Source organism: Choloepus didactylus (genome assembly GCF_015220235.1).
Source record: "Choloepus didactylus isolate mChoDid1 chromosome 26 unlocalized genomic scaffold, mChoDid1.pri SUPER_26_unloc1, whole genome shotgun sequence".
Taxonomy (NCBI): domain Eukaryota; kingdom Metazoa; phylum Chordata; class Mammalia; order Pilosa; family Megalonychidae; genus Choloepus; species Choloepus didactylus.
In genome coordinates this window covers 1,507,596-1,525,321 of record NW_023637614.1, presented here as the reverse complement: position 1 = coordinate 1,525,321, position 17,726 = coordinate 1,507,596, and the positions used below count along the sequence as shown (strand labels likewise).

At 33.9% G+C, this 17,726-nt stretch overlaps 3 pseudogenes; 1 reads left to right on the top strand and 2 right to left on the bottom strand.

The window, feature by feature from the left end:
• Nucleotides 1-1,533: 1,533 nt before the first annotated feature.
• Nucleotides 1,534-2,509, top strand: LOC119525750 (annotated as a pseudogene).
• A 10,321-nt stretch (nucleotides 2,510-12,830) lies between these two features.
• Nucleotides 12,831-13,786, bottom strand: LOC119525708 (annotated as a pseudogene).
• Nucleotides 13,787-16,895: 3,109 nt separating this feature from the next.
• On the bottom strand, nucleotides 16,896-17,726 carry LOC119525707 (annotated as a pseudogene).

Here is a 17,726-nt window from a genome sequence, read left to right as displayed (position 1 = left end):
TTTGTAGTAACAAGCTTCATAAGGGCATGTCCCATGATAGAGGGCTCAGCATGTCAAACCGCCAGTCCTCAATATTTGTGAGAACATCAGCAACCATCCAGGTGAGGAAGCCCAGAACCTCTGCATTTCCCTCCAGCTCCCCAGGGGGGCTCTGTATATTACTTTTTTCATTTTTTTTAGTTAACTTTATCAAAAAAATTTCAAGAAAAACAGACAATAAGAAAAACATCATTTCAAACAAAACTAAAACAAAGGAATAAGAAAAAACAAAAAACATAAAATAACTACATTACTTCCAACATGTTCCTACTCTACCCCAAGCAAAGAAACAGACTATAACCCAGTAAATGAATACAGTTGTTCATAGTATCCTTACAATTTTTTTTTTTTTACTTTCTTCAGGATCAAAGTAATGTTGCATCTCTCATCCATTATTGTGTTTATTTAGGTCTTCCCTCTTTTATTTTGTCAATCTTGCTAGGGGCTTGTCAGTCTTGTTGAACTTCTCAAAGAAACTACTTTTGGTGTTATTCTCTCTATAGTTTTTTCATTCTCTATGTCATTTATTCTGCTTTAATCCTTGTTATTTTGTTTCTTCTGCTTGGTTTAAGGTTAGTTTGCTGTTCATTTTCTACTTCCTTCAGTTGCTCCATTACTTCTTTGATTTTAGCTCTTTCTTCCTTTTTAATATATGCATTTAGAGCTACAAATTTTCCCTTCAATACCACCTTTGCTGAACTCTGATAAATGAATTTAGATTAACAGACACATATTGAACATTACATCCCAAATCACCAGGATGCACATTCTTCTGTAGTGCTCACAGAATTTTCTCCACTATAGATCATATGCTGGGTCATAAACTAGCCTCAATAAACTTTAAAAGATTGAAATTATTCAAAGCACATTCTCAGATCACAATGGAATAAAATTACAAGTCAATAACCATCAGAGACTTAGAAAACTCAAAAATATCTGAAGGTTAAACAACACACTTCTAAACAATCCGTAAAGAAGAGATAGCAAGAGAAATTGCTCAATATATAGTGACAAATGAAAATGATAACACAACCTTTTGAAGTAAATGTGGTTGCTCCCCTTTTATAGTCATGATCATATAGGAAATGTTTTTCATGCACATTGTAGCAATTTTCAAACTAGTACTCAAGTGATACCTTACACTGTAATATTTTTGGATGCCAAAATCCTGATATTCATTGTTCTTTGGGAATTTTAATATGATGTGATAAAAGAAAAGGGAATAGAATATTTAACATAAAGTAATCCATTAGTCAGGGTGTTTTTATCTTTTTCCTTTTTAACATGAGAAATTTAAGCAACAAATGAATGAAACCATGTCTTCCTTTTATTGATACAGGGAAATGCATCCATGTTGGCCCCACTCCTTCAACAATATCTGTCCTATCACTGCCTAGGTTGTCATTTGCCCTTCTAAGAAACAGACATGGGGATATAGTTGGTGAACACTATTTCTCCACATATGGTCTTGCAGAATTATCAATAAACACCAAGATGTCAGTGTTACCATCAGATTTGGAGCCATGCAGTATTCAGTTGAAAAATTTGACAGAGGTCACCATGTTTATATTGATAGGCTTCACAGATAATATTGAGCTAAACTTCTTCCTGTTTTTCCTATTTCTAGCAATCTATCTTTTTATTCTGATAGGAAATTTGGGACTGTTTGTATTGGTCATGGGGGATTCCTGGCTCCACATCCCCATATACTATTTTATGAGTGTGTTGTCATTCATGGATGCCTGCTATTCTTCAGTTTTCACTCCAAAAATGTTGGTCAATTTATTGGCAGAGAATAAAACTGTTTCATTTCTTGGATGCACAATACAGATGTTTCCAGCTGTTACTTTTGGGACCACAGAATGCTTTCTCTTGGCTGCAGTAGACTAGGATCACTATGTAGCAATCTACAACCCACTGCTGTATTCAGTTAACATGTCACCCCGAGTCTATGTGCCACTCATCATTGCTTCCCATTTTGGTGGCATTTTGCATGCAGCATTACACACAGCGGCCACTTTTAGCCTATCTTTCTATGCCTCCAATGAAATTAGATATGTATTTAATGACATCCCTCCACTCCTCACAATTTCCTGTTCTGACACTCATATCAACCAGCTTCTATTCTTCTACTTTGTTGGCTCTATTGAGATAATTACTATATTGATTGTCATAATCTCATGGTTTTATTCTGTTGGCCATTCTGAGGATTCATTCTGCTGAGGGGAGGCAAAAAGTCTTTTCCACCTGTGGATCTCACCTAACTGGAGTGTCAATTTACCATGGGGCCATTATCTTCATGTATGTGAGGCCAAGTTCCAGCTATGCTTTGGACCATGATATGATAGTGTCTGTGTTTTACACCATCATGATTCCCATGCTGAATCCCTTCATCTACAGTTTGAGGAACAAAGATGTAAAAAAGGCATGGAAAAAAATGCTTAAGAAAAATTGGTTTATAAATAAATAATATTTTCAGCATTGAATCAAACTGAAAGAATGCTGTGAGTCAGTCCATATTTTTATGTTCAGAAACTAGAAAAGAAGATGGCTTCTTTTTATCTAATAAAACTTAGAATTTTTCCAAATAAACAGCCCTTCTTGTGTAACATTTTATGAATGTAGATTAACTGTGTCATTTAAACTATGTTCGAACATAACCATATTAAACATTCACTGATCTACATATATTGCTATTCTTAGTCATTTTGTAACCTGATTTTCACTTATTATAAATAGAGTTGATGTCTTCAGGGTTTGATGGCTTCATTTATTTTCACATTTTTCATACTAACCCCACGCATTCATTATCAAGCTAAGTCTGCTTTCAAAATACCTGGAAGGACTTCCCTGTTGTTAACTCACCTGCCTCATGTGCCCTTCCCCATTCACATCCATATTGGCCTCTAGATACATCTTTTGCACTCTTTGGCCCAACACATTAGAATTTTATTCCATTTTAAAATTCTATCCTTTCCACTTGCCAATTACATGTCTTCAATAGATCTATTCTGAAACTGCCCAAAATATGCTGTAACTACATGTTAATATTTTGATTTATTTTGAGATTTTAATGGTGTGTACATGAGGATCAAGAAAGGCAAAATTGTAGCTGTGAAGAACCTGCAACTGACTACACAATGTAGATGCTCCATAATCTGAAAAGGTAGTCCATATTTGAGGATTCCTAGGATGCTGGGATATTTGGCTCAGTTTCCAGCTCTACCTTTACACTCTATGTATGAGAAATGACATTTTGTTTGTTATTGTTCCTCAAAGTTACTCTTAATGAGCAAGGTATATAATGGAAAGATTCTCATTTCATAGCATCCCTCCTTCTACCTTACTTATTCTGCTGTATTCAATTTGGTTCCAAGTTTCTAAGTAAAGAAAATTCCCTGGAGTCAGTGCCAGATGGGAGTACTCAAAGGGGATGTATTAAATTTCCCTTGAATTACAATATAAGTACTTGATGTGACTAATTGCTGATGATTGAGTGTGTACTAACTTGAAAGATGAAAAAAAAACAATCAACAAAAACAAACAAAAAAACAAAACCAAAAACATAACAAGAGCTTAACTTACCTTGGGAAGAGAGAAATCCAACTCCAGGTCTCTCTTGACCTCCTGTATCTTCTAGGGAAGAAAAAGGGTGATAAACATTTGTGAAGTTCACGTTCCAAGGACACAGTCTACCTAAAATATTAAGGACTTATTATAGGATTATAGAATGTTTACCTCCACCCTCATCTTACCAGCACATTAATAGGTTTATTGTACATAAGAAGGGGTGACAACTGTCAACAATTGAAAGGCTCACACCCAACTTAAGAAGGAATCCCCCACTCAATGTGGAAAGAAAACTCTCTTTAACAAATTATGCCATGAAAGCTGGATATCCATTTGGAAAAAAATTAAATTGGATCACTACCTCATGCCACAAAGAAAAAAAATATCAAAGTTGTGGAAGCAACAGTCATAGATATCATTTATAAAACTCTAGTAATTAATATATCTATCCATGATAATTTGCAAAGTATAAACTGACTGACCTATAAAACAAGAGTGAGTCCAGAAAACAAATCCACACTTACACAGTCACTTGACTTATAATAGAGGCATCATTGTGTCTCAAATGATAAGGGATGATCTTTTCAATAATAGTGTTAGGTAATCTTTGTATCTATTTTGAAATAAAAGAAGAATCAGAACACTTCCTCATATCCTATACAGAATTAATTCCAGGTGGATTGATGATCTAAATGTGAAACTCAAACAATAAAGATTTTAGAGTAAAATATAGATAAATATAATTGTGTTATTAGAACATTTATGCTATTTAAAGTGTTACTCAAAAATTACTATTCATGTAAGAATATGAAAGATTAATTAGGCTGTTTTAAGAAATTCTGGTCATCAAAATAAACAGTATTTAATATCAGACATAAATAACCAAGAGTTTATATTAGACAAAAGACTCCAATGTGGATAAAAAACAGAACTTTTACAAATCAATAAATAATTGACATGAAACACAATGTAAAGATAGGAAAAAGATTTGAATGAGTACTTTTTAAAAGAAAATATCTCAATACCTGTTAAATACATGAAAAAGTCTCTCAATTCCATTTGGCATCAGGGTAACACACATGAAAACCACAGTTTCCCATACACATCATTGAAAAAGTCTAAAACAGTGATGGAAAATATTAAATGATTACAAGGCTATTGAGCACCTATGACTACCATGCATTGATCATGTGAATATACATTGGTATAACCACTTTGAAAAAACTGGTAGTATTTACTAATTCAAAGTATGAAGTAGTATAGTATTCACCAGTGTAATTTTGTATGTGTGTGTGTGGTTTTTTGCACTGTTATGCCCATGATATCCATTCCTCTTCTCCTCCTCCTTCATCAATTGTGGTATAAAATCCATTTTATGATTGCCCTAGTTTGCTAGGGCTATGATTTAAAAAGTACCATAGACTAGTTCTCTTAAATAACAAAAATTTGTGGTCTCACAATTTTAGAGGCTAGAAGTATGAATCAAAATATTGGAAGGACCATGGTTCCTCTGAAATGTACAGAGTTCTGGCAGTGGGTGACAATTCATAAGGATCCTTGGCTTCTGGTATAGTTCTTTTTTTGCCTACATTTTATAGCCATCCATGTTCCTCTTTTATTGCATCCAAATTCCCTCTGCTTATACATACACCAGTCATATTAGATGAGGATCTATCTAATCTAGTAGGTCTCATTTAAACTAATCAGAAATCAAAAGCCCACTTTCCAAATAATATTACATTCACTGGACCAGGGTTAGGACTTGAACTTACCTTTCTGGAGGAAACAATTCAATGCATAACAGTCTACCATCTGGAATTAAAAATGCCATGTACTTCCCACATGCAAAATGCATTCACCCCATCTAAATATCCCAAAAGACTTCAGCCTTTTCAGTATCAGCTCTATGGCAAAAATCTCATCTTAATCCACTTTGGATATGGTCTATTCTGATTTAAAATTTAAAATTCTAAATCCAATCCATTCCTTGGGAGTGAACCCTCTGCCAGTAGAAAATTTTGATGAAGTTACTTCACTTAAGAAAGTATAGCTCACCTCAATCAGGATGGATCACAATCCTACCCTGGAGTCCATCATAAGTGGATTGAAATACAGACCATGACAGAGAAAGCCACAGGAGGCAAGAAATTGAACTTCAAAGTGAAGGGAGAGAACTTCTGATAAAGGAGCCAAGGATTGCCAGCAGCCAGCCCCAGAACACCAGTCTTAGGGAAGAAAGCTTTGCCTTCATGTTGCCTTGATTTGTCCTTTTCCCAGCCTCAAAACACAAGCAGATAAATTCCTATTACTTACCCTGACCCATTTCATGGTATTTGATTCAGTAGTCTAAGAATTTAAAACAGGGATTATCACTCAGATTTCCAGTGGCACTTCATGGCCCCGTCTTTCATTTAGCTGGTTTTCTTTAGTACCAGATCTAGGTGACTTATAAATAATCTGTTTGATAACTGAATTTTCTGGACTAGTGTGGTATTTCAACAAACTTTATTATGGTCTTTCAGGAAAGCTACACATCTACAGCCAAATCTTCTCTATTCAATTGATATTCTTTTGATAGTACAAACATGAATGTTCTAAGGAAGGGAAATTCCATATCCACATTATTAAGATTTTCATGATAATTTCCTTTCATTGAACCCACAGCTAAGAAGTCAAGTATGTTATTGTTATTTGTAGTTATTCAGATTTGTTTCAAAATTTCCATAGTGCTTTTCATTTGCCTTTAAATTGAAAGAGCATCATCAATATTTTCTATCATCCTTGCATTTACTGTTTTGAATGTGTACTGTGTTTTTCATATGTTTTCCAAATTTACCAATATAATTCAAATGATCAATGTCATTTAGAAGGCACCACTTTTAACTGGAGGTGATGCTAAATGAAAATATTAAAGTATTTGTTTAGTACAGTATGACTCAACCACACTGTAATATCTAATGAGTAAGAGGATGCCACTGGATCTTACTTCCAAACTTGGAGGAGTCTTTGAAATGTCATCAAATTGTCATTTTAATGACTAATACATATCTAAAGTTGATCAGATCTAAGATTAAAATCTGTACAACTATAGGTTTAAGCAAAGATGTGTCCCTGCAAAATTTTGTTGCAGGAATATTCATTTGGCGTAAAATTGTAGTGATAACCACTATTTATTAAATGGCTCAATGTGTTCTTTCTGTTATCTTCCACTCAAATATTACTTTCATAATTAAATGAATGTATTAAAATACATGCTTTTCTTGATCCCTCATAGTAAAAATACATTAATTGTCATTTACTTTAGTTTAGAAAGCCTTATTGGTATAGAGGGTTGGCTCAGGGGAATGATTTGACTTCTCATTTCCTCTTTTGGCCTGGTTTTACAGTGACAAGACAGTGCGAATCTATATCCTGTTATGTACTGAATTGTGAACCCCCAAAAATGTGTTTTGATGTCTCCAAATATTATTGTAGAACTGTCTATTTCTCCCTTTAATCTACCAAATTTTTCTCTCAAGTATTTTGAAATATGTTCTTAAATTTATACATTTTTATAATTCTTATAGCTTATGGATGGATTTACTCTTTTATCACTATTATCCACATTAAATATGCTTTTTTGTGTCTTTTAAAAATTTTTTACTTTAAGTATCTTGTCTGTTATCTGCATAGCCACAACAACTTTGTTAGGTTAAGGATTTTTTTCTTTTGTTTACTAACTTTATCCATCCTTTTACTTTCTACCTAGTTTTGACTTTGGAATTAAAATGAGTGTCGTGTAGACAGCATATAGTTGTATCTATTTTTAAATCTATTCTGGTAATCACTACCATTCAATTAGCTGGTTTAGTCAATTATTTTTTAACAGAGTTAAGGATATAAAACACACTTTGCCATTTTCCTCTATACTTAACTTTTTTCCTCAGCCCCTCCATTTCTGCTTTCTTTGTGTTTGAGTTTCCAGTGTGTGATTTTAACTTCCTTTCTCTATATGTTTCAGTAATCTTCTTTGTGATTACCCTAAAACATGAAATTAATATTTTAAATTGATAATAGTCAAGTTTGAATACCTACTTATAACTGCTCTTATAGAGGTCTGCTTAGCCTTGTTAATTTTACAAATCATATCTGTATAGTCTATGCCCATTAACATAGATTTAAAATTATCACTTTATACTTTGCCTTCTAAATCATATATATATGAAAAAACAAAAGCTACAGATGAAAAATGCAAAATATATCTCCCTAAGTAGTTATAATATGTATCATAGTGGATCTCTTTAAATTGATCCTATTTGGAGTCCATTGTCTTTAGTGTACAGCTTTATGCCTATCATCATATTTGGGTCACTGTCATTATCTCTTCAAATATTCTTTCTGCCCTTATCTCCCCTTACTCTCCTTCATGGACTGTCATTAAGCTTATGTTGTTATGCTTGACAGGGTATGTTAGTATGCTGTATGTGTCTTAGGTAGTGTTATTTTTCTTCATTCTTTTCTTTCTATTCCTCTGAGAGAATAATTTCCAATGACATATTTTCAAGTTCAGTGATCCTTTTGCCTATCAAGTCTGCTGTTGAATCCAACTAGAGTATTTTTGTTTCAGTCTAGTCCATATTATTTCTAAATTTTCTATTTGGTTACTTTTCATAATTTCTTTTTAATGATATTCTATATTTGGTGAAACATAGTTCTCCTGGTTTCCTTTAGTTCACTTTCCATGGTTTCATTTGATTCTTTGAATATATATATAAGAAGTTGCCTTAAGTTCTTTGTCTAGGAGTTCCAGTATCTATGCTTCCTCCTGGACACTTTCTATTTATTTTCTTTCCCATGAATTGGCCATGTTTTCTTGTTTCTTTTCATGTCTCATAACTATTTGTTGAAAAATGGGGATTTGAGTATTTGAATACAGTATGTGATAACTCTAAATCAGATTCTTCTTCCTTATCCCAATTGTGTGTTGAAGCTGTTTGTTTAATGACTTTTTAAAACAGTTTTTTAAAGATTCTTATTTTTGATGTGGATTGCTAAAGTTCTTTCCATTAGTTTAGTTGTCAGCTAATGTTTTGACAGAGATTTCCTCAAAGGAAAGAAAAATAAAATTGCTGATATTTACAGATTGTCTGTTCAGGCACTTCTTCAACATTTACTCAGGTCATTTGCAACTCTACCTTATCTTCACTTCTTGCCTTCATGGACACTAAAGGCCATTCAGGGACAAAAGCTTAGTATCTTCTCAGCTCTTTTCCAAGCTTCCACCTATTTCTGTGCATAAGCATGATTTCTAGATTCCCTAATATTTGCATTTTTTTACTTGATTATACCCCACAAATTCATCCACAGCCTCCTCCTTACCAGGCTTTCCTCTGCTGCTTGACCTGCCTGTTATCCCTTCCCCCAGGTCACTTCAGTGAGTATATTTGCTTTTATGTATTTTTGACAGATGCTAGTGAGGTGGACATGATAACCCTTAGAAAGCTCTGAGATGGGTGAAACAAATGCAAGCCTCTGGGTTGATCCCTCAGGGAGCTACCAAACAGATCAGAACAAACTACCACAGTTATTAGAGCATAGGATAGATATTTCCCCTGGAACCATTAGAAAGCCCCAAGAGAGTGAACCAATATATCCTTGGCTAGCTAGGAAGTGGGGAATGAGATATTGTGGATGGTAAGTTGAAATGCCACAGCATTCTTTAACCAAAATTTCACTTTCTTTCTTTATTAAGCATTTATATGAATACTTGATATTTTTTAGTAGATTCCTAAATTCCAAAATCTTGATTCTCTATGACAGTTTTGACAGTTTAATTCCTTCTTTAATGGAAGGATGTGATTGGAGTTTGCTGCTCTGTGACATTCATTAATAACTATCTGTGAACAGAATTTCTTAATATCTGTGAATTACAACATTGTCAACTCCATTGTACTTCAGTCATCAAGCAATTAAATTACAATAGGTCGTCTTTATTTTACGTGATATAAAAATGAGTATTTGAACCTGTGAGCACATAGATTCTACAAAATAGTCTCAGTGGTATGTTGTTGACATCTGTGTAGGAATATCTTTTGTCTGAGTCATGCAGAGTAAAACAAAACAAAGCTAAAAGTTTCATGTTTGCAAATGGGCCATGCACTTTTGTTTTTCTTAGTCAATATTACTTCCCTACACTGGGCTACCTGATAAATTTCATGTTGTCTATCTAGTCTCCAGAGGAATCTAAGGTTTTGCTTGTTATAATTTTATATCTCTGTGACCTTTAATATTAGAGAATCATATGAGGATTTTTGGTAAATAAGCCAACTGTTATGTTTTTAAAATAGTTACATATCTACCTTAATAAAAATCAGAATAAATATAATCATACTCTATATCCTTGCTTTCATGAGTAAGTAAAAAAATAATTATTGTTGGTCAGTGTTTCTCAGACTTCAGAGATGACTGTTGCAATATGTAAGTGGTACCTAGTTACAGAAAAATCATCCAGGTGTTGTTTTTGTGACTAATGATGCTTAAATGAAGATTAAAAAGAAATCAAGTTAGTTCTATGACTCTATTTCAATTTGACTGAAAGATAATGTATGTTTGCTGAAGTCTTGTCTGTCATAGTAGATATTCAAAATGTAATAAATAATTAAGGAAGTGATTTAGAAACAATGATACAATCATGAAGAAAAATAAAAGCTGAAAAAGTTACTATTACATCCTTTTTCCATCTACATTTGCTTCATGAACACACACTCTGGCCAATGGGAATGTGGGTGCCGAGATGTAGAGCTGTGGGCCGTTTCTTTTCATCTCATTACAATATAATCTTTATGCTTTATTTTTAAACTTCTATGTTTTCCTTATTAAGAAAGTTTGAAAAACGGCTATCACAGTTTACTCTTGATATCTACTTTGTAAAGCAGTGTTCAGTCTTTTCCATGTCAGATTGGGACATACAACAGAAATATTCTATTTTTCATTTAAAGTTACTTTCAAAGAAGAGAAAAAATAATCTGTCATGGTTTTCTTGTTTGTGTTGCCAAATACTTTTAATGACATTACTTGTTTTAACCTATTTCTTCTGGATATATAAAGGATTTCACATGGCTATGTTATCAAATAGGGGTTTCTGAACTTTCTGCAGGTTTTTGTCAACTTTTGTTATGAATACTTTTATGCATGAAAGAAAATAGAAATGGCAACACAACTGTAATCCATTTACCAGCACCGTCAATTCAACAAATATGAAAATCCACTGTGTGTGTGTGTGTGTGTGTGTGTGTGTGTGTGTGTGTGTGTGTGTGTGTATGTCTGTGTAGAAAAGAGAGAGAGAGATTAGAAATATATGCTGGAGCATTGGAAAGAAATTAACAAACATCATTCAATTTCATTCCCTTAATATTTCAGCATTGATCTCAAAAATCAAAACTCTTTCTTTATAAAACTTCATATTGCTTTCTACCTAAGAAGAAATAAATGCCAAAGTTACTTCCCAAAGTAGAAATGCCTAATTTATTGCCACAATTAAAATGACTGCATTTGCTGCAAAGACGTATTTTGTATATATGATCATTCATGTTTCTTCTCTTTCTTTTTTTTTTTTGCCTGCCTCCTCTCCCTTCCTCTCTCCCTCTCTTCCTTCCTTCCTATCTTTCTGTATTCCTTCCAGAATCTAATGAAAAAGTCCATTTAGGCTTTCTTTAGGAGATTTCCATAATATTATTTATACTAATGATAAAATATTCTCAGTGCTATCAACTTTTGGAAGAGGTCAGATATACTCTCCCCTCAAATGTATTGACATCATTTCTAGTATGTTTACATGGTTCTTCTACCTGCTGTATTTCCTATAATGTAAAAGTAAGGGCTGAATTATAATTGTATTTAGATTAATATTGTCACTAATATTCATGATGATGGTGCATAATCCATGGTGTGTATCACTTGGATGCACAGGATGTTAGGTTGTTTTTATTATTATTTATCCTTAATTCATTGGTTAAGGTTTTAATGCTAGGGTCTCTTCAAAGGTATGGTTTTCATTTTGTGAATAAATTATGTGAGATAATCTTTGACACAACATGAATATCATCTACTGATCAATTTTCTCCAAAGTTACAGTAAAATTACTGAGTGAAGCTTATAATACCTTTCTCATTCTCATAATTTAAGCAACTTAATTTTTTTAATAATTGTTTGCTCTCTGTAATATTGTTTTCAGTTTGCAAAAAGAGAGTCTTTGCTATTTGCCAATATTATAGTTACATCTGGAGCTTCTTAAACATATGATTAATTAACCTTTATGTAGTGATTCTAATGTTATTTCTGAGTTATAGCCTGGCTACCTCTATATAATCAAAATCATACAATAGATTTTCATGTACACTCACTCATCACAAAATATCCAAAAATAGAACAAAATTGTTATTGACAATAAATTTTTCCTTTTATCACCTGAGGAATGTTCCTGAATACAGTGCACTAATTGGCTAAGATTACCACAATCCAGCACATTTTTACACCTACAAAATAAGACTGATACTAACAGTAAGGAGAAATGAAAATCTTTTCAAAATCTGCTAGATTTATTAATCAAGTGATATCCAGCATGAAAACATGTAAACTGATGGTGCCCTGTGTCTTTCTTAAAAATGAATAAATTCTATTAATTGAAATAAAACAATTTCTATCATATTCCATTTCTTAGAATTCAGGATACAAATTCCATAGGTTAAATTTTGCCATTCAAAAACATTGAGAGGGAGTTTTTAAAATATACTTATTGGTTGAATTTGCCTAAGCTGAAACAAGGATTTTAGCATTTTTTATCACAGTCTTTGTAATTTAGTGATTTACTATACCTAATCATTCATAGATACAAGGTAAGAAGAAAGCCAAAGAATAAGATTGGTTTATTTTCTCATCCATATTTTGTTGCACTATTCAAATTTATTTGATTTTTTAACTAATGTCTCCTTTCACTCCTAGAAATATTTATTTCAAAACTGGCTACATGCTTATTCCTGGGCAAATTAGTGAATACCCTATTTGGTTATTAACAGAACAGCTCCAAGAATTTCAACTTACTTTTCCCATTTGATTTTCTTAAAAGCCTAGCCTCTTTTAATTCCCAGGATCACTTGCAACTCTGTAAGTTAGCTCCTTAACTTTGACTTTCAGTGACATAATGGCAACCTACCTCAACCATCTCTTCATTTAGTTGTAGAGTTCTAAAATGACATTGATTTAAAGGAATAACATGGATTTTTCAGGAATCTCTTCAAGGCAGCATTCACATCCTTATTCCACAAGCTGTAGATTAGGGGATTCAGCATGGGTATCACCAGGGTATAAAACACTGAAGTTATTTTATCAGTATCTAATGAATGGTTCATTCAAGGTTGCAAATACATGAATATCAGTGTCCCAAAGAAAGCTGTGACTGCCATCATATGTGAAGTACAGGTGTAAATGGCTTTTTTTCCTTCCCTCTAATGAATGCATCCTTAGAATGGACAAGACAATGTTGACATAGGATAATAAAACTATAGTAATGGAGCAAAGCAAATTTTTAGATGAAGCAATAAAAACTACTGTTTCTGGGAAATAAGTATCAGAGCAGGATAAGACTAACAGAGGAACATTATCACAGTAAAAATGATTGATTACTTTGGAAGAACAATAAGACACAGAGAATAAAGAGGATGAAACCATAATACCTGTAGAAAAGCTATAGATGTATGTGAGAGATACTAGGAGAAGGCAGACCCATCAAGATACCACCACCATGTAGAGCAGGGGATTACAAATGGACACATAACAGTCATAGGCCATCACAGCTAGCATGAAAATCTCAGCCGCAATGAAAAGAAGGAAACCACCCAACTGGGTGGCACATTCATAATAGGAGGTGGTTTTCTTCTTTACCAATAAATTAATCAACATTTTAGGGGCAATTATGGTACAATTGCCAAGATTGATGATAGTTAAATGACAAAGGAAAAAATACATGGGGGTTTGAAGTCCAGCATCAACACTGGTGAGGGTGATGATGCCCAGGTTCCCAGCCCCTGTCAGCCTGTAGATCACCAGGAAGACCAGGTAAGAGGGGAATCTGGAGCTTTGGACACTCTGAGACACCAGTGAGAATAAACACAGTCACCTGGGTAAAGTTTTCAGGGGCCATGTAAGAGTTTAGAAAATCATCTGTTTGGACAAGAAAAGAATGATTACCAACTTAAAGGAATTGTTTTCTAAGACCATATTTAGATAACAGTGACAACTCCATGTATGAGATATCTTCCAATTATGCAATAGATTAACTCATTTATTAAACTCAAGCTGCTAAATTTGATAAATGTTGCAATCATTTTGGAAGAGAAAAGCAAATTATGGATATGATCCAGCATAATGCATCATCTGGGGAATGTTTATTTCCTCATAGTGTTATAAAATTATGACAATGTTAGTTTGCAAACTTTGAAGCTGTGTTCAATTTCTTATGTCTCCTGTATTGAGTGGAAAAGACTTGAGAAATCATATGTGACTCCTTATGGTTTCTCAATCTGAGATTTCTTGCTGTATCTCAATAATAGATTATTCTACCCACAGCCCTGCTTCATTCTGTTTATTCTATCCAGATAAAATTTACTTTATTATTTCTATCATCCATGTGTTCACTTTATTCTTATTTTCTATTTTATTTACACAGACAAGAACACATGGAGTTATATCCTGTCTATTCTTCTGGTTACTTATTTTACAGCTTTTTAAAAATGATATCTCTGAAATGTTATGATTTCTGTAATTTTCTCCCACTATGGTTATTATATACTACTTCATTTTCCTCCTTTGCTATGTTTTTTTTTTTCCCCTTCTGGTAACTCCTTATATTTTTTCCACTGTGTTTTATTTTTACACACTTTTTATTATAAAATTTCATATTGTTATTTTATAAATTTATAAAACATCTGGCTTAACATATCTTAATTTTTAAAATTTAATGTTTTTGATATATTAATAATAGTAAACATCCTTATTTTATAGTCTTTCTATGGTTTTGTTATATGTGTGTGTGTGTGTGTGTGTGTGTGTGTGTGTGTATATATATATATATATATATATGCCAGAAGTCAGTGTGGTATCATAATATGCACAAGTACTTTCCAAGAATCTAACTAAATAGAGTCTCTTGCCAGCACAGACTGGGTTTCCAGGGTTTCCAAAGAAGTCCTCTCATTGTTTCATATTTATAAATTTGTAGCTAAATTCCTGTGAGCCAAGACTACATCATCATAAATGCCTGAAGTATAGAAGCCAGAGTTGTTTTCATTTTCTCTTATTCTAGAAAGGATAGAATAGAAAGAAAAAATAGAAAATGATTCTGAAAAAGGAAAAACAAATAAATGAGAGCAAAAAAAAGAATCAAAGAAATTCAACCAAAAGAACTCCTAAATCTGTTGAGTACCTGATACCAACTTTTTTCTGACACCAAACATCATTCTCACTGTTGACTTCTTTGAATCACACTCTTTATTTATTTATCAAATATTTGTTGAATTCTTACCCAATGTGAGGCAATGTGCAAGCTTCGGAGAAATCACTTTTCCCTCATGTCATTGATATTCATTTCTATAGAAGGGGGAAACAAAAATCTGGTAAAGAAACACATAAACAACATAATTGCATATTGTGATAGATTCAAAAAGTGAATCAAACAAGAATACATATTGTTACAACCTGAGAAAATGATTTTACTTAAAATATTAAGGGATGACTTTTCTGAGAGGGTAACAGTTGAACTAAAATCTGAAGGATGAGAAGGAACCAACTATATAATGAGTCTGAGGAAAAACATTCTAGGATTCCAGGCAGTGGTGCATTTGTTGAAAATGCTGTTGGGTAGAAAAGAACTTAGTTTTGTTGTTTTAAGGGGAGACATAATGGAGGCATGTGTGACTGGGTTATGTGGGAACTTGAAAATTAGTAGAAACTGATAATGTGAACCACAGTGGATATTTTATATTATTCTAAGTGAATTGAAAGTCATTGAGAAGTTTGAAATTAGGTGAATATAAGTTTTCAAAGTATTCATCTGGTTGTGTTTTTTTTGATTTATGAAAAATAAATTTATTACATAACACCTTGTTTTAACAATGTTCAATTTTTTTTATTCAGAATACTTATGTCATTCATTTAAAATAGTCTGATACAGTATATTGTATGTTGTAGGATTTTTTTCCTCAAAAACTCTAAAGCTCTTCTACTCCTTCTCCTTTACTGAAGTAAGGGCACACCAAACAATGTGTGAACAGGTTTTAAAAAAGAAAATTAACTGAATGAAATTTTAGTAACACTGTATCAACCTGCTTTAAAATCAGGACGAAATATCTGAATTGGATGCTGCACTTTTTTAAGAAAGTTATCATTCATGCTTTTTTTCATCTTAAAGTATGCTCAAAAATCAGCAACACCGACAGGAAAATTAAAACACTGTCTATGATAACCATTTTAGTTTATTTGCTAAACCAGATTTATATCAGTGACAACATACTTAATTACTATCAAATAGCAGCCTTAACACCATTCAATTCATAGATTAAAAATAAAAACAAACTAATAAGTTGCAAATTAATCTTTCGGAGTTTTGAAACCTTTCTGGAAAAACTATGTGGTTTTTTGTACTTTCCAAAAAATCCAAGCAATTTTCTTGGTCAAAAAACACTGATTAATGTGGAAAATTAATCAACCCAATGATAAGACACAAAAAAAGAAAGGTGTATCAAAATAATCTCATTTTGAGTCTTGGTTATTTTGTTGAGTTAACATATACTATAATTTTTAAAAACCAGTTAACTATTTTGGTGTGTGTGTGTGTGTGTGTGTGTGTGTGTGTGTGTGTGTGTGTATGATTGGTCAGATTATTGTTGTTACACTGAAAGAATTCACCACATAAAATGACTACTGCTTGTTCCTAGAACATTTCATGGCTTCTACTGCTACAGACTGTCACTGAAAAAAATGCATTGGTCAGTCTGATCCATGTCAAGTAAACTATGGAAGTAGCACATCCACAACACTAACTGGGCTAGCACTTTCTTTTCAAGTCTAATCCAAAATTTGGTAAAACTTGGAAGCCACTACCCCAATCTGTGAAAAGTGATGGAACTTGGCTACTGGACATTCTGAACATGTGTTTATATAGTACATTCTCAGGGCATGCCAGGTGCCCACAGTGAGCTTCATGACCAGACTGCAGCATCAGCGACTGTGCACTGTCATTCTTCCAAAGCAGCTCAGTACTGATGTGTCTGATGTGAGTACTGTAGAGGCTGCAGGGAGGTAGTTCAATGTCCCATGTTGCTCTGTGGCTATGATGTGCTTGGTCCAGGGTTGGGATAGGCAGCATGTGGATTGAAATGCTGATAGTCTGAGGTCATGATGAGTCCACCTGAGGTAGAGGTAGGAGGAACAATTCTCACTTTTTTCAACAGGTGTCCCTGCATGTGACTGCTGCCTTGATTCCCTGGGAGACCAGTTCCTTTAGTATGGTTATTGCCCTGCTGCTGCTGCTGCTGTGTCTTTTTGTCTTCTTTGTCATCAGGTTCTTCTTCTGTTAAAAATTCTCATTTTGGGTAAGGAATTTGACAACTGACAAAAAACATCTGATGTACCAACTGGGTCTTCTAAGAGATAGGGATCCTGCATAGCCTGTTCTGAGGTAATTCACTTTATCAGGTCCCAGGTAAGCAACTTCTGCTGCAAGTGGAATGCTTTGCTATCTGGGTGCTGGGGAAGCACATGCTGCTGCTGCCCCAAGGAACCCACCTGCTCTACAACTGATGGCAACAGCAGTTGCCTGACAGGGGTGGGAAGAGCTGGAGGAGGCCTGGCAGGAGCACTGGGGGCAAACAGTGGGGCAACAGGGCCAGGCAGGGGAGGCTGGGGATGGGATACAGCATCTGCCCTTGTCCCCAGGCTCCACAGCACTGGCTCCTGCAGCCATCTCAGCTGCCTGGCTGCTCCTGGGGCTGTGTGGTGGTGGGTGGCACAGCAGGTTCTTCTACCTCATGCACCAACTCCTCTCCCTCTCACACACACTCACACTCACTCACTCACTCATTCAT